Here is a 20,710-nt window from a genome sequence, read left to right as displayed (position 1 = left end):
ATAAGGCCCTTGCTAATATGCCCCTTAGTAAATTGGCTTGCCTTCTGCCCTGTCTTGGAGTGAGTATGTTCACTATATCAGTTGCAGGATAATGAATTAAAATTCTAGCATAATCACATTTTGTTTTGTTTTCCATTAGAAATACTTTTCTGGTCCTAAGCATAAATGGCTAGTAAAAGTGCATAACATAGCAGGGATGGTCTTCTAAAAAGTGTCCTCAAGGCACAATGGAAGTTCATGCCTGAATTTACACTTGGTATTACAGGAGGTGCTGAAGACACTTGTGTATATTCTCTAGAGGCCATTTCCTCATTTGCACAGCAGTGAGACCCCATGCAAATACGGGAACACCTTTGCCTCTGCACCTTTGCTATTTTGCAGAGACAAACAAGCCATTTGGATGTGCACAATATGAGAGCCATATATGAAGTGGTGCACAGTTAGAGCACTTCATGAGGGGACATCATGTGAAGGTATCAAGGGGTTGAAAAGGACTGTTCAAGCAGTCTCCTATGATGCACACTGCACACACCATTGAGGGGATCCCTGCCCCACCTCAACATGCTACCATTCTATCTGCATTAGTCGAACCAGTGTTTAAAACCTCTGTTTTTCTTTCAGTGCTGGAGTGGTCCCCAAGCAGGAGCATGATGACCTTAGCACTGGAGACAAAGCTTGTGCTTCTTAGAAATAAGGCGCTTTGTACCCATCTGCTCCAGCTGCACCAAACTGAGGGCGTGCATGGTGCAAATCTCTTTGCCCAGTGAACTGAGGCCCTCATTTATGGGGATTTGGTACAGGCAGCACTCATGTTCTTTTCCCCTGTATTGATGCCAATTCAACAGGCTGGCGCTAATGCAGGCACCTTTGCACCATGATGCCAGGGTGCCTGTGTTGTCAGCAGGATTGTTTTTGTGAAGAAATGAGCACCTTCCTCCACAGAAACAATCCTAAGAGGAAAAAACGAGGAGAAATAAAGATATTTCTTCTCGTTACACCTCACCTCGGGAAACATGCTCTTGTAAATCTGGGGAAGTGCCAAAATCCATGGATGTTGCGTGAGAAAACCCACCGCAATGTCCATGGAACGCTTCCTGAGCACTATGGGGCATATCAGCAACAACCAGCGATAATTATCGCTAAGCGCACTTAGCGCTAGGATAATTATCGCCGGCTAGCGTGGATTTTTATCGCTGAGATAGCGTGCTATTAGCAACGCTTATCTCGAGCGATAAAAATCCTCACGCTAACTGCCTAACATGAGATTATCGCTGGAAACCCAGCGATAATCTCACGTAGTGTGGCGTTAGCTTGCTGATAGGGACTCACAAACGTAGCCATGATATCCACCTTCCAGAGGATATGATGACTAAGTCAGTCCTGAAGCAGGCGTAAGGAAAGTAGCGATAACAGGGGTTATCGCTGCTTTTCTTGCCGCTATGCTTCATAGCGTGGAGCTTGATGATAGGAGAAATGTCGCTTAGCGACATTTCTCCTGTCATGTCAGATCAGGAACGCCCACTTTGCATCTCATTAGAGATGCAAAGCTGGGCGTTAGGAATTCCTACGCTAACGCAAGTTTTCATGCGTTGGCGTGATCTTGCTAATCAGGCGATAAAATTATCGCTGCTTTTCAGACGAAAACGGCCGCAAAAGCGTCGATAATTCTATCGCCTCGCCTTGCTGATATGCCCCTGAGTAAGGCAACCCGGCGATTTGCGCTGCCTTGTTACTCCAGATCTATGAGGCCATTCAAAGGCACGCATAGTCACTTTGCGCTGCCTCGCCTTACTCCAGATCTATGAGGTCATTCAAAGCCACACATAGTCACTTTGAGCTGCCTCGCCTTACTCCAGATCTAGGAGGCCATTCAAAGCCACACATAGTCACTTTGAGCTGCCTCGCCTTACTCCAGATCTAGGAGGCCATTCAAAGCCACGCATAGTCACTTTGCGCTGCCTTGCCTTACTCCAGATCTATTTCGCCATTCAAAGCCACGCATAGTCACTTTGAGCTGTGTTAGAAAGGGTAGACGGACCGGGAGGGTCGGCCGGGGTCAGGAGGAGAGGTCTCCGGGGAGAGCCGTCTCCAGCGATCGTACAGACAAGTAACTTCCCCCCCCCACAGACAGATACCACACACGGATAAGGTTCAGTGTTCTTTATAAGCACTTCTTAAGGTACGGTTGAATGATACAAGGAGGTCTGGACTCAGGGGTCCCCTCGATTCAAGTCTCTCAAAGCAGGGTAAGGGGTAGCGGGACAGTCTGTCTACCAGTCAGGTAGTTCGGATGAGATGATGACTAGCTCACAATCCTCGAGCTTGGTGGTTTAGTTGGTACGGGCCGCGGCAGCGCCAGCAGGTCCCGGTTGAGATGGTCGGTACACGGTCCGCGGCAGCGCCAGCAGGTCCCGGAAAGATGGTCGATGTACGGTCCGCGGCAGCGCCAGCAGGTCCCGGTGAGGATGGTCGTTACAACGGGCCGCGGCAGCGCCAGCAGGTCCCGACGAGGATGGTCGTTACAACGGACCGCGGCAGCGCCAGCAGGTCCCGACGAGGATGGATGTTGCAGAAGGCCGCGGCAGCGCCAGCAGGCAGGACGATGGTTCACAAGAGCGGGCTACGGCAGCGCCAGTAGTCCGTCAAGGCTGAGTTCTCTCGGTGTCTCTCGACTCCAGGATACAACTGCCTTCCTGCTCCGGAGCTGCCCCAGTTATAGGGCAGGCGCCCTTTGATGTCCGGACCCTCGCACTTGGAGGTCGGAGGGCCCGGGATGAAGGAAGGTGTCCAGACACCCAGCAGGGGTTGGAGCCAGCGCCTGGGGGAGCTGGAGGCGATCGGCACCTGGCGGGGGGAAGAGCTCTTGACACTTCGTTCTCCCATTGACCTGCCAAGTGGTCCGCTCACCTCCTGGGTGGAGGGTGGTGCCGGGATGTCGGGGCCGGCCAGGCCCGGGGTTAGGGTCGGGCCGAGGCCACGCGGCCTCGTGGTGCAGGGCCCAAGATGGCGGCTTGAACCGGCCGGGGGAGCCGGTGGGGCTGGGCCCCGTGATGAGTAGAGGTCCGAGGGCAGAAGATCCGTCGGGAGACGGGGTACAGGTGCTTTTCGTGGGTTATGCCTGGTGGGCCGGAGCTCGGGCCCTGTCGTGCGGGGAGGGAGCAAGCCCTTCGTGTGGCCTGTCCAACATGCGTCCCCCCCAGCTGAAGGCGGGGAGAGTCACCCATCTCCTTGGGGACTCTCTTCGTCGAGGCGGAAAAAGCGGGACAGGCCATCCGCGTTGGCGTGTTCTTGGCCTGGTCGGTGCTCCACAGTGAAGTCCATTCCCTGCAGGGAAATGGACCAGCGCAAGAGTTTTGGGTTCTCTCCCCGCATCTGCATCAGCCACTGCAGGGGTCGATGGTCGGTTTGTACCCGGAAGTGGGTACCGAAGAGATAGGGCCGGAGCTTTTTGAGGGCCCACACCACTGCGAAGGCCTCCCTCTCGATGGTGCTCCAGCGCTGTTCTCGAGCCAGGAGACGTCGACTGATGAAGGCCACCGGCTGGTCATGACCCTCGGGGTTTAACTGAGAAAGGACGGCTCCGATGCCGTGGTCGGAGGCGTCGGTCTGTACCACGAATTCCCGGCTGTAATCGGGGGCCTGGAGCACAGGGGCGGTGCACAGGGCGGCCTTCAGTTTCTCGAAGGCCGCTTGACAATCGGGGGTCCAGTTAATCCGCTTCGGCTGGTTCTTGGACGTGAGACCCGTGAGGGGCCCCACGATGCTGCCGTAGTCTTTCACGAACCGCCGGTAGTAGCCGGTGAGCCCCAAGAAGGCTCGGACCTCGGTCTGGGTGACGGGGGGCTGCCAGGACTGGATGGCAGCAATCTTAAGTTGTAGCGGGGCCACCAGCCCGCTTCCCACTTGGTGCCCAAGGTAGGTCACAGACCCTTGGCCAATTTGGCACTTGCCGGCCTTAATTGTGAGGCCGGCCCGCTGGAGGGCCTGTAGGACCTCTTGGAGGTGACGGAGGTGGTCGGGCCAGTGGCGGCTGTATACAGCGATATCGTCCAGATAGGCAGCGCTGAACTCTTCGAGCCCCGCCAAGACCTGGTTCACGAGGCGTTGAAACGTGGCGGGGGCATTTTTCATGCCGAAGGGCATGACCTTGAATTGGTAGTGGCCATCGGGGGTAGAGAAGGCTGACCGTTCCTGAGCCCTGGGTGTGAGGCCGATCTGCCAGTAGCCCGCTGTTAGGTCGAAGATACTAAGGTAGCGGGCGGCCCCCAGCCGGTCGATCAGCTCGTCTGCTCGGGGAATCGGATGAGCGTCGGTCCGGGTGACCGCGTTCAAGCCCCGGTAGTCGACGCAGAATCTCAGTTCAGGTGCGGTGCCGGGGGCAGCGGCTTTGGGAACCAATACAACCGGACTGGCCCAGGGACTGTCCGAGGGCTCGATGACCCCGATTGTGAGCATCTTGGCCACTTCCTCCTGTATGCAGGCCCGTACCCGATCTGGTACGCGGTAGGCCCGGTGTCGGACAGGGGGACTGTCCCCGGTGTCCACGTCGTGCAAACACCAAGGGGTGACCCCGGGGGTGAGGGAGAACAGGGTAGTGAACTGCAGCAGGAGGTTCCGGCAGCCCTGGTGTTGCTCCGAAGTGAGGGCGTCAGAGAGCCGGACCCCGTCCACGGAGCCGTCATTCTCCTGAGTCTTCAGAAGATCCGGGAGGGGTTCGGAGTCTTCCTCTGCCCCACTGTCCGTAGCCATCAGGAGGCTGAGTTCTGAGCGCACAAAGTGTGGTTTGAGCCGGTTGGTGTGGAGGACCCGGAGGGGGTTCCGGGAGGTCCCCAGGTCGATGAGGTAAGTGACGGGGCTTTTGCGCTCGACCACTTTGAAGGGCCCCGTCCACTTATCCTGCAAGGCACATGGTTCGGTGGGGGACATCACCCATACTTGTTGCCCAGGCTCGAACTCAACGGAGGAGGCATTGTGATCATACCACCTCTTCATGTCCTCCTGGCTGGCCTCGAGGTTCGCCTTGGCCATCCCTCTGAAGCGCCGGGTCTGATTGCGTAGGGCCAGGATGTATTTGAAGACGTCTGGAGGGGTCTTTAGGGGGGCCATCTCCCAACCTTCTTTTAATAGGCTGAGGGGCCCTCGCACAGGGTGCCCGTACAGGAGTTTGAAAGGGCTAAAACCGAGGGACTTCTGGGGAACTTCTCGGTAGGCGAAGAGGAGGCACGGGAGTAGTACATCCCACTGGCGACGGAGGGGCTCTTCCAATCCCCCAATCATCCCCTTGAGAGTGCGGTTAAAACGCTCCACTAGTCCGTTCCCTTGGGGGTGATAGGGGGTCGTGAATCTGTAGGTGACCCCGCATTGTTGCCAGAGGGACTTCATGTATTTGGATATAAAGTTCGTGCCTCGGTCGCTGACGACTTCTCGGGGGAAGCCTACCCGGGAGAAGATCCCCATTAGGGCCCGGCCAACCACCGGAGCTGTCACGGTCCGTAGGGGCACCGCCTCGGGGTAGCGGGTGGCATGGTCCACCAGTACTAAGATGAACCTGTGTCCTTGTGCCGTGCGGGGGTCCAGAGGCCCCACAATGTCTATCCCCACCCTCTCGAACGGGGTGGTGACCACAGGGAAGGGTTGCAGAGGGGCTTTCAGCTTCCGACCACTCTTCCCGCTGGCTTGGCATGTGGGGCAAGATCGGCAGTGGTTCAGGACGTCGTTCCTCATTTTCGGCCAGAAAAAGTGGGTCACTAGGCGGCTGTACGTTTTATCCTGGCCCAGGTGTCCAGCCAGGGGGACATCGTGGGCCAGGTTGAGCAGAAAGTCTCTGAAGCGGAGAGGTACCACCAGTACTCGACCGGCCCCCAGCTCGGCGATTCTTTGCTCGCTGTATAGCAGGTCGTTATCCCAGTAGACCCAGTGAGTTCCGGTGGAGTCCCCTGCGTTCTGGGCGCTGGCTTGTTGGCGGAGTCCCTCGAGGGAGGGACAGGTCTTTTGTTCCTGGCGGAACTGTTCTTGGGTGGGCCCCCCTTCTTGACGCCACTGAGCCAGGTCAGGAAGGTCCTGGGGTTGCGCGTCCCCTTCGGTCGTCGGGTCTGGGAGGCTGGCCTCGTCGTTGTCTTCTACTGGGGCGACCGGGGGCGGAGGTGCTGGCCATTCTGGTTCTTCTGATCGAGGGACGGCACGGGCGGCCATGGACCGGGTGGTTATGCAGGCCCAGTCCGGGAGGCCCAGCATCCCCAGGTGCTCTCTTCTCTCAACGGTGGCCCACGGGGAACTCTCGAGGTCATTCCCCAGGAGGCAGTCCACGGGGGCATCGTCCCGGACCGTCACCTTCAACAGGCCGGAGACCCCTCCCCATTCGAATGGGACGCAGGCCATTTGACACATACTTTCAGAGTTGTCTGCCGAGCGGACGGGGCAGAGAATGTTCGGCAGGATCTGCTCGGGCTTCACCAGGTGACAGCGGACGGCCGTCACACTGGCGCCTGTGTCACGCAAGGCCTCGGCTCGCTGTCCATTAATGGTCACCCACTGACCGTATTTCCTGGTGTTAGCGGGTAGGGGAGCCCGCGGGACCATGTCTCTTCCCCCTAAGCACGCCAGGACCATGGCGGCCGGTTCCCACTCTTGCTGGGCCGGCTCATACTCCTCTGGTTCCTCCGATGATCGCTCTTCCCCCAGGGCGGCGGCAGCTACTTGGCGGGGCTTGGGTGTTTGGTTCTGCGGGCAGTTCGGGTCATTGGCGTAGTGGCCGACTCGCTGGCATCGGTGGCACGTGAGGTTGGCTCGGACCCCAGGACGCCACGGGGGGTTGCCCCGGCCGGCCGGAGGCGGGGTGCTGGCCACGGGTGTTGCTGGCAAGGCGTCTCTCCCTCGCCCCTGGCCCCCTCCTCCTCCCCGAGGACGGTGCTGGCCTTGGTTGCTTCTGTTCTGTTCGTGTGGCCCCCTCCGGCCCACTCGGGTGCTTTCCCATCGGTCAGCTTCGGCGGCGAGCTGCCGGGGGTCAGTCAGCTTACTGTCGAGGAGGTGCTGCCGGAGCTCGACGAAACAGTTGTTCGACAGGTGCTCCCATACCATAAGGTTAAAGAGTTGTTCGTAGGTGGTGACATGGCTCCCCTTTATCCAACCCTCGAAGGCACGGCTGAAATAGTTCACGTATTCTACCCAAGTTGTACCTGGGATCCGGGTGCAATCTCTGAACCTCTGGCGGTACATCTCGGGTGTGAGGCCGTAGCGGGTGAGGAGGGCAGCCTTCATGTGGTCGTAGGACGACATTTGGTGATCTGGGAGCTGCAGTAGGGCATCGCGACCCTCGTTGATAAACCTCCCCCAAAGTCCGGCTCCCCAATCAATCCGGTCGATTCGGTGGGAGGTCATGGCGATCTCGTAGGCTTTAAACCACTGTTGTATGTCGTCTTCTCGGACATACTCGCGGACAACATCCTTGGGGATGTGGACTTTTTTCTCGATTGGCCCCGGGGTGTGTGGTCGCTCAGGCACCCCCAGTTCTTTATTCTGTTTCCGAAGTTCTATCTCCGCTAGTTGGCGCTCGTGCTCGAGCGTTATTTTTTTCTCCTCCAGCTCTCTCTGTCTCTGCTTCTCTTCTCGTTCATCTCAGAGCCGCATATGCTCGAGGTTGAGTTTCTGTTCAGCTAACTTGAGTTCCCCATCCATCTTGAGTCGTGCCATTTCCAACTCGTGCAATCTGGTTCTTTCTCTTTCTCGGATCTCCTCCTGCGAGAGGCCCGTTCCCCGCTCCTCGGGATCCGTGGCGTTCCCCTCTGGTGTGATGCTGCTTTGGTCGGAGGGTCCGGCGACCCCAGTTTCTGTCCACGACTCTAGGGCGTGCTTTAGATCATCCTTGGTACTCAGGCCGGTGGTAGCAATGCCAAGTTCTATGCAGAATTGTCTCAGTTCGCGGTGGTTGTATTCTTCTAATTTATCCATTTGGAATTTCTCGGTGGAGTTGCTATCTTTGGCTGACATCGTGTTTTTGTCGTGGGGTGAGCTACTCTCTGTACGATTACGCGTTGATTCGGATCGCGCCGCTGGCCACCAATGTTAGAAAGGGTAGACGGACCGGGAGGGTCGGCCGGGGTCAGGAGGAGAGGTCTCCGGGGAGAGCCGTCTCCAGCGATCGTACAGACAAGTAACTTCCCCCCCCCACAGACAGATACCACACACGGATAAGGTTCAGTGTTCTTTATAAGCACTTCTTAAGGTACGGTTGAATGATACAAGGAGGTCTGGACTCAGGGGTCCCCTCGATTCAAGTCTCTCAAAGCAGGGTAAGGGGTAGCGGGACAGTCTGTCTACCAGTCAGGTAGTTCGGATGAGATGATGACTAGCTCACAATCCTCGAGCTTGGTGGTTTAGTTGGTACGGGCCGCGGCAGCGCCAGCAGTTCCCGGTTGAGATGGTCGGTACACGGTCCGCGGCAGCGCCAGCAGGTCCCGGAAAGATGGTCGATGTACGGTCCGCGGCAGCGCCAGCAGGTCCCGGTGAGGATGGTCGTTACAACGGGCCGCGGCAGCGCCAGCAGGTCCCGACGAGGATGGTCGTTACAACGGACCGCGGCAGCGCCAGCAGGTCCCGACGAGGATGGATGTTGCAGAAGGCCGCGGCAGCGCCAGCAGGCAGGACGATGGTTCACAAGAGCGGGCTACGGCAGCGCCAGTAGTCCGTCAAGGCTGAGTTCTCTCGGTGTCTCTCGACTCCAGAATACAACTGCCTTCCTGCTCCGGAGCTGCCCCAGTTATAGGGCAGGCGCCCTTTGATGTCCGGACCCTCGCACTTGGAGGTCGGAGGGCCCGGGATGAAGGTGTCCAGACACCCAGCAGGGGTTGGAGCCAGGGCCTGGGGGAGCTGGAGGCGATCGGCACCTGGCGGGGGGAAGAGCTCTTGACACTTCGTTCTCCCATTGACCTGCCAAGTGGTCCGCTCACCTCCTGGGTGGAGGGTGGTGCCGGGATGTCGGGGCCGGCCAGGCCCGGGGTTAGGGTCGGGCCGAGGCCACGCGGCCTCGTGGTGCAGGGCCCAAGATGGCGGCTTGAACCGGCCGGGGGAGCCGGTGGGGCTGGGCCCCGTGATGAGTAGAGGTCCGAGGGCAGAAGATCCGTCGGGAGACGGGGTACAGGTGCTTTTCGTGGGTTATGCCTGGTGGGCCGGAGCTCGGGCCCTGTCGTGCGGGGAGGGAGCAAGCCCTTCGTGTGGCCTGTCCAACAAGCTGCCTTGCCTTACTCCAGATCTATGAGGCCATTCAAAGCCACACATAGTCACTTTGCGCTGCCTCGCCTTACTCCAGATCTATGAGGCCATTCAAAGCCACGCATAGTCACTTTGCGCTGCCTTGCCTTACTCCAGATCTATGAGGCCATTCAAAGGCACGCATCGTCACTTTGAGCCACCTCGTAGATATGATTTTGTTATTTGAGCCAGCCGCAGCGTCACAAAAATGAAATGTTCTGGCGGCGCAAGGGGTTTGTAAATATGCTCCTGATTGTCTCAGTAGGTAAAAAAATCTGATAAATGAACCTACAGTGAACTAGAGCCTACCACACTCTAAGAATCTGAGAATCTTTACACTCCAGGACGGCCCAGCGCCGCTTTAAGCAAGAGCACGTTTCTGAACTTCAGTAACAGTTTAGCAAAGTTGCTGAAAGATCTGTGAATTGTTTTTACCCTGAATGATACGTTAGCCGAGAAACATTTTTAAAAAATGCCCTAGTTACTGTTTCCCTAATTGAAAACCTAACTCATGTTTCAAACACCCGCTAATTCGTTTGAAACCCAGCGACAGCCCAGCCGCTGCCTAAGAGAAATAAATCTGCTAAATTAATTCCAACTGAGTGAGCGTTAGTCAAGCATCCTTTCACAAACCTGATACAATGGATGAAAAATCTGCTAATTATTTGAATGCTAGCAGCCTAGCACTTGCTTAAAAACTACTAAATTTACGATGAGTGAGAGCCGAGCACCGTGGAGAAAAGTCGATTAATTATTCTTATAATGATTAAATGCATAATACCAACTAAATCGAATTTACAAAGACTAATAACTCACTACACTCCGCCTCCCTCTTTACATCCTGCACACCCACAGAGTACTCTGCCCTACATTCTGTTCTCATCATTTACCAACCCCGCTCATGCCAGGCGACCAGCAATCACCCTCAGCAGGAGACACCCACAATACAACAGGCACACACAGCCTCATTCTGCTTCACAAAATGCCTCGACCAGCACAGCTGCGACTGTTTGGACTTTTTATGTGCGGACTTGTAAAGATACTACTGGTAAATCCCTTTGTGAACACCAAACAATCGTAAGCATATACAAAAGTGTACGTTTACCTTTTTGAATCTGGCCCAGGGTCTAACCAAGACTTGAGAAAGCATTTTGCACTAAGAAATAGCGCTAAATGCAACAGAACACGTATAGCGAGCCCTCGCTAATTGTGCTATTGAGCTAGGATGTTGCCCTACCTTACTCTGGACACTTAGCGCTATGTTGTTAGCACAAAGTGCACCTTCGCATCCAAAATTAATGCAAGGATGCATTTTTCTCAAAGAAATAGCACTAAATGCAACAGAACAAGGACAATAAGCATGCACTCGGTGAATATGCTCTTGCGTTAGGATATTTTCCCCAAATTACTCTTAATTACGCTAGTAGGAGTGATAGTGTTATTCAAGGTAATTCTGCATCAATGGGTAATGCAGACTTACTGAAATTATTCCAGAATAATCAAAATTCCACTCAGGCCTAGTTATCATTCGCTCGAGCTCAGTAGCGTCCACAGCTTAATGGGCCAGTGGCTGTAGGCGTTAGGCAAAAGCATTTGTATGGCGACCAGGATTTATTTTTCATTATCAAACTTGGATCCAGAGCAAGAGTGAGAATTGAAGAAAAGGGAGAAAATAGGCAGAAGAGTAGCATAGGAGAACAGTGAGCTAGGGAAAATACAGGGATAAAAGAGAACTTGCAAAAGTGAGACAAAGGGACAGGACGTGTATCTCGGTAAGCCTTTCACAGTCGCACTTTTCGTTCATTGGCCCTCTCCGTGCCTTTGCCTGTATCGTAGATTATGACTGTTTTTCTGTTGTGTTCATCGACTTAGCCTCCCTCGATTTTCATCTGCAATGTTCCTTATCTCCCTATTGCATCCCTTGTCATTCCTTCCTTTAAAAGTTCCTCCCAGGCCCCTTCTATAGTGAACTTGGAACCTGCATCAGAAAGTGCCACAAAGGACATGATGTGAGATATGCTGCATCACTTTCCACAGCCGTCTGACTAAGGAAGATTCAAAGGACAATAGCAATATCAAGGTACCAATGTCTGACAGTTGTTAGCATCTCTATAGACATCACTTATTACAGTTACCTCCAGTAAGTACCACACAGCGCGACTGCTGTGAGGACTTCAGAGGCCACGCCCCCCTTCTCCGACACTCTGCAAATGCACCTCCTGGCACAATACTGTTTGGGGATAAAGTGCTCTTGGATGCTGAGGGACCTTGGGGGGTCAAGAAGCCCTCCTGTTGCTTCCAGTAAGTCCCTTACAGTGATATTCTTGAGAGCTGGTCAGAGGCTCCTCCCAATTTCTCCACCACTCTGCAAACGTGACTACCAGTTACAAAAACATCAAAATTCACTGAAAAAAACAAAGGTTACAAGGACGTTATAGTTAGGCTCAGATTTCCCTATAACTTACGCCCTTGCAATGCACTGCTTATGACCTCAGATATCACATCACTCATAACATGGTCAGTGACATCACTGATGACATATCAAATTACATCACTGATGACATCATCAAGTGAGAGTAAGTTGTAGCCGGGTATGAGGGTCCAGTGTCAGTGTGGAGGGTTCATTTGGGGATGGCGCTAAGCAGAGATGTCTAATCACTACTGTCAAACGTCATCAAAATAATAGAGCAGCTTCAGGGAACTTACAGATATTTAAGGCCGCCCCAGGGAAAAAAACAAGGTGGTGATCGGTGGGAATCTCCCTAGAGAGACCGGGGATCCTAAGGCATAAAAGTTACTAATTAATTAAAAAATTGAGCAGTTTGATCTTCTAAGTTTGTTATGCAACATTATTCCGACATATGGTGAGCGTATTCTACACCATCTGGTCTAAATACATGTTGTGCTACTTCCGTTCACACATGTCCCAATGCAGACATATCACCACAGAGCCTAAACATATGCTCACCACATTCCCATGTGTTAGTCATTTATGGAAAAATAGCTTTTCACTTACATCAGAGATAGATTAGTGTGGGACTGCTCATGAAACCAACCCTATTCCAGCTGAGGTTAATGCTCAATGCAGTACTCTAAAAAACATAAGGAATATTGTGTTATTTGCCCTCACCAATAAAGTGAGGGTGGTGTTTTCTATAAACAACAAACTAGTGCTCAATGGTAAATTGAGCTGATGCCATTTTCTACATTATAACAATGCATTCACGCACACATGTACACAAGCGCCTCCCCCATGCAGTCAAAATTAAATGTGGCCCAATAATACATGTTTTTAATCAAATGAACTAATAAGCACATATTGACACATTTATTATCATGGTGCAAAGTTTCAATTCCATTTTCTTACCAAACTTGAGAGAAACTAGGGTGAGAAAAACAATGTTCGGTGCCTCATAGTTCGGTACAATTACTTTAGACATGAAAATAACTCTCAAAAGAGTGACAAGTTCTCTTCTATGTTTCTGCACACATGTAACCCCTTGCATCTTAGGGCCATATTCTCAAGGAGCTATCTCCGATTTAACGGCACTTTAGCACAGCCAAAGTCATGATAAATTAACCTCCCCATTCACAAGCCGGTGCAAACAGCCCACAGCACCACTTTACCGGCGTTAGCATCTGCAACAAACATCGCCACGGATTACCCCAGCAACTATCGCTAATGAGATGCAGAGTAGGCATTCCCGAGCAAAAACCAGCGATGGCATCACTCCGCAACATTCTCAATGACCAGCCAGATCTGCGATAAGAACACAAAACAGGTGATAAGGCGCGTTAGCAGCAGGAAATTAACACCTGCTCAGACCTGGTGCAAAGTCGGGCCACAGTCTGCACCAGACAAGGGAGCACAGCCCATAGCCCCACATGAAGAACAACAGATGTCCCTGAGCAACTGAACATCCAGCAGGGACACCCAAAACGGCCACAACACCCACCAACACCACACCCAAGCCCGCAACACTCCCCCGGGCCCACCCCCAACCCTGGACAAAGAAACTGCACACCAACACCACGAATCCCAAAACAAATATTTTACCTGATGTTGCATAAACATGAAAATCAACATATATGCGTAGCCAGAAAATGGAGAATCAGTCATACAGCAATGCATTCACCAACACAAAACACCATTCAAACAAAAGCCAAAACAACCATTCGGATGAGTCCTTGCGGCCCCTCACTGGACAATCTGTAGGACGCAGCCTGGAAGACAAAATCCAAGCAAAGAAGGTTTGCCATGCGCCCAACAAAGGAAAGAGACGGAGAGAGCGAGGAAGAAAGACGGAGTGAGATTCCAGAAGCAGCGCAAGGCCTCTTGGGCACCTGGCTCCACATGGCAACATGTGTGTGTGTATCGCCATCCGTACACCATGAGCCCAAGGTCTTGTCCCAATCTCAGCGACTAAGCCACATCACATTCAGAAAACGCAAGGAGTAGTCAGATAAACATCAGGGATGAAAGCTCCATTGTTCCAATGCAGAAGGCGGGAGGACACCTGCACCTCTGACCTTTGTCCAGAACGCGGCTGTAATACCCTGAGAGAGATGCCATGTCATGATGGGGACGACTCCCACACCACGCATTGCACAAATGATCCAACCGACTTATCAACACCCCACACACAGAAGCCCCTCCCTGAGGTACCAGGAAACAGCAACCCATTGATCAGAGCTAGTCCTGGGCAATAAACTCCACTCCGCTGCCGGAGTTTGCGGAGATTTGTTATCTACGCATTCCATTAAAACCACGGAATTCAGGCAAAAACTCCGTTCTTCCTCCATGTAGCGGAAGTCAGCTACTAAACTGCACCCACAAATGCTGTGTTAATGCAACTTTAAATGCTTAAAAACATATAACCAATTCACAAAAGTGAACTTTGAAAATGTAAAATATCAGGCAATGAAAAAGGCGATGAAATTGGGGTCCCCCAACCTAGGGGAGGACAAAGCAGATGCCTTGAACACAAAGAGCACATCATGCTGAACGATTCAGTGGTGATCCCATCCTCTTAGGACCACCCCAAGCACAGTTATGGGCAAAAATACAATCCCAACCAAAGGCCCTGCAAAGCATTATGGGACGAGATTAGCAGTGGGCAATGAATATTATAGTATCCAATATCAAAATAATTCTACAAAAAGCTGCAGTTCAACTAGTCGTTACTAGGTGTCCCTCAAGTCAAATGCTTTTGCATTTGACTCATGAGGGACACCTAGTAATGACTAGTGGAACTGCAGCTTCATGAAAGGGTTTCAATGCTTTTGCATTTGACTCGTGAGGGACACCTAGTAACGACTAGTTGAACTGCAGCTCTTTGTAGAATTATTTTGATACTGGATACTATAATATTCACTGCCCACTGCTAATCTCGTCCCATAATGCTTTGCAAGGCCTTTGGTTGGGATTGTATTTTTGCCCATAACTGTGCTTGGGGTGGTCCTAAGAGGATGGGACCAGCACTGAATCGTTCAAAATGATGTGCTCTTTGATTTCAAGGCATCTGCTTGGTTCTCCCCCTAGGTTAGGGAGGATCCCAAAATCATCACCTCTCTCACTGCTTGCTAAATTTTCATGTTCACTCTTGTGAAATGACTATATGCATTTAAGCATGTACATACCAAGATACTTGTTATTTTACCAAAAGTATATGAGGTTTCTGTTTTATTAATTGGGAGTCTGACGGAATAGAAGTTGTGGAAGTCACGGAGCTTAACTTCATGGTATTCCATGTAGTAGTACTCCGCCAATTACGCCCACCCTAACTCAGAGCTGTGGCATATTCTCTACACAACTGCCGTAGTTCAGAAGAGTGCCGGTTCCACGAGACGCACCAACGCAATGGCAGGCCATCCCAGGCACATGCACAACCCCCGTCATGTTGAGCAGTACCGTGCACGTATGCTGCATTTACTGGGCGCACTGCCACTGGCAGTGCTGCGGATCAGTTACCGGCTGAGCTTCTGCCTTGCCTATGTCACCTGCGTCCAGCCCTGGTTCCACTGCCGAACATGCACATTCGAGTGTCCCATGGATGTCTGCCTATCCAACACAACCGTAGATGAATTGGACTATGACTTGTGTCTGCATCCCCTGTTGGATCACGAACAGGAGTATGACCGAGACAGCCGTGCATGGGATGCCTTGACATACTGCGTATGTATTGGCAGTTGTGCATGGGAGAATGCACAATTCCTCGTGTGCAGTGACCACATCGAGACGCTCCCCTATTGGGCTGTGTTGCGGATTGGTGAAACAGCGTGGGCTGAGCACACCTGCCCGGACCAGTTAATGGATTGACTCACCCTGGTGTTCCTTGAACATGACAACAATGTACTATTGGAACACATTGCAGATGAAGCTGCACGGGCATTCATAGACGAGTAACTACGCTCCTGCAGCCACATCCAATGGTTACCCACAGCACAGATCCCAACAACTTGTTGCATCATGGGGAATGCTCACATATCCCACCACAACAGCGGACATGTCTGCCTTCATCAGGACTCTGGATGCATGTGCGTGGAACTACGCATGTGTACACACACCTGTGCAAGGTGATGCAGGTCCATGTTTGGAGCAACACAGCGTTGTTTGGCAACGTTGCCAATTCAGACACACTGCTGGGAGGACAGCACACACATGGCAATGTAGCACGACATGTGAACCTGTCGGACCCTTTCACCTGATCACTGTCAGCGGAGAAGACAGTCGGCGCACTCCGGTGGCAGAGCACTATGCAGATCCCATGGGCAGTGAGACATGCCCCCTCACACGGGGCAATGATCAGATGCCAAACACATGATTAATCCTGCAAGGCAAGGTGGGCTGAGACTGTTGCCATCCGTGATGATTGTTGTCCATTTTTGCTTCACCATTTTCTGAACCTCGACATGTACCCATGCTGCGTGTAAGTGTCTTAAGCATGTCCCTGCCTGTTGCGGCCGTTGCCTCGTCCGTACTGACACGCACAAGCCAATTAAGTCTATGCCACTCCACTGGTGTCTAACTGTGATGTGTGTTGATTAGATTGTCCACCTGTGTGCCACAATGAGCATCATCCCTACACAGGTAGGAACTGACTTACGCATGTGCAATGGGGTGGGTCCCTTTTGCAAGCTCCACCTCTGAGCCAGACATTGTTTTGGGATAGGTGCTGGCCGACCTGTGCACTTACATCACTTCAGCAATGTGAGTATGGGTTCTAACCTCTGACCATGTGGAGCAATATCATATATCATAACAGAATGTGTCCACACAGATGTGTGTAAATAGGTATGCGACGTGAAGTTCTGTTGTCACATGTGATGTAGGACACCATTCCTGACCTGCTACCGATTTGGTCATTTCTACACACAGCCCTATTCAACACATGGATGTGTGCCTACGTTGGGGGGTTGTGAGATTGTTATTGATGTGCAATGGGGATACAGCTAGTACTCACCTTCACAGTCATCCAATTGGCCATGTGTCTCAGGGATACACATGCGAATAGATGTCAGTTACCAGGGTGTACCTTCATGTGCAATCATTGTCCCTATATCCAGCCATACTTCCATATGTGAGTGAACATAGTCATGACACATCTGTGTGATTTAGAATGTTTTATTCACATTCAGGTGATTGACGGGGCCAGAGCTGTACATGGCCATCCAAGCCCACATCACATGGAAGCCCAGTGGTGGGCCAACCAGAGTCCTTTGGGGATTGAAAAGTGATTAGGAAGAGGTGGAGTGCAGTCCGCAGCAGGATTGCTGTGTAATTGTCCAGCAGTGAAGATATGGCAGTCCGTGTCGGGGTCCGGGTGAATGTCGCAGAGTGTTCCGGGGGTCAGTGGGAGGTATTGTCCCAGGGCATGATGCATAGGTCAGAACCAGGCAGGGACAGGCCATATGGCGGTGATGGCTGCTACTGCCTTCTTCCTCACACAGTAATTACCATCCCCATCTTACTCCCATGATACGGGTTCTATGTCTGGTGTGTCCGGTGTGTCCGGTGTGTGTGGCGGGGTAATGGCTGCATCACTGTATGCCACTGACACATCAGACTGCGAAGGTGATGGGGCAGCATCACTGCGTGCCACTGACACATCAGGGGTCGGAGCTGTGTGTGTCGATGTTCCCGCTTCACTCATCTGGGACAGGCTCAGTGGCAGCAATGGCAAGATGATGAACTGTAGGGCATTGAAGATCCCAGCTACTACCCGCTGGTGTCTAGCCGTGGCAGCCATTCTTCCAGCCTGCATCTGCTCCATGGTCTCCATTGACCTCCGCATCTGTGCCAACTCTGTGCTATCAACGCTGGTGCTTGTCTGACCAGACAGTTCTTGTATTCGATTAATGGCCCCAGCAAGGTCAGCCAAGGTCTGTGGTGGAGCATGGAGCGTAGAGGGGGTGTCCGATACGGACTGTCCGTGGTCCCTGATGGCACTCAGACATCCATGTATGGCATCGAGTTTGGCTGCCACGAGCTCGAAACCCACCCACAGCTGTTCAGCCAACCCCACACACCATGTTGGAACTCCATGTATTGGTCAGGGGGTCCGGGGAGACAGCCGTGGTGGTGTGTGTTTCCTGCTGTGTGGTATGTGCAGGTGGTGGGCTCACCTCGGGGCAGCTGGTCTGCCCTGCTCCTGGGAATGCGGTGCGGAGGCTGTCCATTATCCGTTGGAGGGTATCTTGACATATGTGCAGGTTGTCCTCTTCATCATCAATGATGGGAAGTGCGGTGTGCTCTGTAGGAGGTGTTGTTTGTCCCTCTGCAATGTAAAGGGGAGTTGCAGGTTAACAGAGTTACACATGTATGTTGAAGATTTGCATATGTTTACATTCAGACTGCATGCCAATGTACATTGTGACTGTTTTGGTGGAGCTGGCTATTTGATGACAGTCAGTGTGTTTTTGGATACATGACGGATGTGTGATAGTTCCCGTGCATTATCATCACACAGTGTCAGGCAATGCCAGATGTGAGTGGACAGTTACTACGCACGTGCGTAACCTGTTGTAAGCCCTGTCCTGTGGTGTTGGTGTTGCACTTTGTACCACATTGCAGTCATTGCTGATGTTCTGTGATTCCTATGTGTGTGTGCTGCATTGTGAGGGAGTTGCCCCTGCAGCTCTGATTTCATGTAGCCTTCTCCCTTTTAGGCAGGGTGCCTTTGAATTGTGTGCTTTTCGGGGGCTGAATTGTTATTTGGGTCAAATGTGCTCTCGGACAGATTTTGTGGCCTGGTGCATTGTTCGTCTGCTGCGTGTATTGTACGGCATGGGTTGTGGGTGCACGTGGATATGTCAGAGTGTGACCTGCTCCTTTACGGATGTGATCCGCACTGGGCCACCTCCATGTCGATTCGTGACCATGTCATGTTTTTTGGCTGCTGCCATGCTATCGGGCATGCAGTGTTACTTGCTTAGTCAGTGTGGGTCACAGAGCCGCTGCTTTGCTGGATTCGGCACATGTGCATGGGTCGGTTGTGATATTGGTGATCTGGAGGGGGCCCCTTTGTGCACATTGTGGATGGGGGCCTACTTGGTGTTTCTATGTGGGCTGCATTGTGCCAAGGCTATCAGGGACATGTTCCACAATCATTGTGGGTGTGCAGTGTGCTACACATAATTGTGCATGTGTGCCATTGTGCCCATCTCCCCCCGTATCCCCAGTCCCTGGTCGTTACTCACCGTGTTGCTGTTGGGTCAGGTCGTATTGAGCTGTGTCCAGGCCCACAAATCCTGCCACCGTCTCCACACTGCTGACTGTGGCCACCATTCCCTCCAGCTAATCCAGCTCCTCCTGTGTCGTAGGACTCCCACCTCCAGTCGTCGTTGCTGCCTTCCTGTTGGCGGCAAGTTTCTTTTTGGTTTGGCTGTGCACTTCATGCCAGCGCCTCTTGACCTCCTCCAGTGACCTCCTCGACACTCTGACTGCATCGACGTTGGTGACGATAGCCTGCCATATTTCCGTTTGAGTTGCCAGTGCCGCAGTGGAGGTGCCGAACAGTTGTTGATGGTGTTCTATCACCTCCGTGATGATGATCCGGTCTTCCTGCGGACTGAACCCCGTCTTCCTCTTCCTCTTCTTCTTGCCCTTCCCCGAACACGGGGTCCCTGGCTGGACCTTTGTGGGGCTTGTGGAGTTTGGCTTGTCCTCTGCACTCGGTCCGGGTGCATCCATGGTGCTACGCAGTTTGAATTTTTTTTTTTTCTTTCTTTTATAGTGCATTTTCCCACCAGGCGCGTGGGATTTGCAGGCCTATGGCTGGTTTTTGCTGATTTTTGTACCGCGATTGGCCTCATCGCATGATTTTTTGCGTTAGTGTTTCGCATTTTTGCGGCGTGGCGTTGATTTTCACACTGACATTTGACGCGTTATCTGGTGACTATCGCATGCTGGCGCTGCGTTGTGAATACTTGGTTTGCACTGCGTACTTTTCCCGCTATGGGCTGTGATGTTGAGAGTTGTGTTAAGCTACTCTTGCGGTAGTTATCACATGTTCTTGTGAATATACCCCTTAGTTTTAACAACATGGGCTCATGGACAATGCAACGGCACAAATCATACATGCAAATGAAGCCATGGGCGGCGCCTCCGTTGGAGTGGAGGAGCGTCACCCCACTTAAATTCTCCATAGAGATTAAAAATAAAAAGGTAATTCATTACCATTTTATTTTTCATCCACTGTCCCAAACAGAGCATCAGGACGGGGTGGGGCCTGCTGAGTGAAATCAGCAAGGAGGGCTGTGAATGCACTGTCTAAAGTGTACATGTATTTTTGGATGGCAGCCATGCGACGGCCAGCGACACATCTGCACTTTAAACAGCTCTAACCCGGCTGTCGTAAGACAGCCGGGTTAGAGCAAGTGCAGGTCTCTAGAGTGCTGTGGAGTGCCGAGTAAGGCTTCTCTCCAGTCAGGGCGCTGCTCTCTTTCTGCATGGGAGCAGTGCCAGGATTAGTCAAGGGAGTTTCCTGTTGGCCAAGCTGAAGTCGTAGAAAGAAGACGCCGGGTGCAGAGGACGTCGTGTTCCTCTTCAGGTAAGTTTAAAAAAAATATATATATTTTTGTGCGCGCAAACCCCGCCCCACCACTCCCGTAGATGTCAGCCACCATTTGATGCAGTGTGTATTTATTACCAATGTTGAGGGAGAGAACATGCATAGTGATGCACCGGAAGCTTGGCCTCTCATGATTCATGGCCCTGCAGGATGGAAATAAATATCATATCACACTCTAAGCATCTGCACATGAAGGGTTGGGCACAGTGCCTAGCTGTCGAACTTTTTCAAGCCACCCACCACAAAACAAACACCTAATATAAATATACATAAGTGGTAGCACTTGTAACATGTTTTTATTTCTCTGGGAACATTTATACTACGGTGGTATGTTGCCACTAACTCTGCAGATTTGGAGAGGGGAGTGGAAAGAGTACATATGCCCCCACAAA

This window comes from Triturus cristatus, chromosome 4_2 (assembly GCF_964204655.1).
Source record: "Triturus cristatus chromosome 4_2, aTriCri1.1, whole genome shotgun sequence".
In the NCBI taxonomy this organism is placed as follows: domain Eukaryota; kingdom Metazoa; phylum Chordata; class Amphibia; order Caudata; family Salamandridae; genus Triturus; species Triturus cristatus.
The sequence above is the reverse complement of the archived record's forward strand: the minus strand, read 5'-3'. Positions refer to the sequence as shown.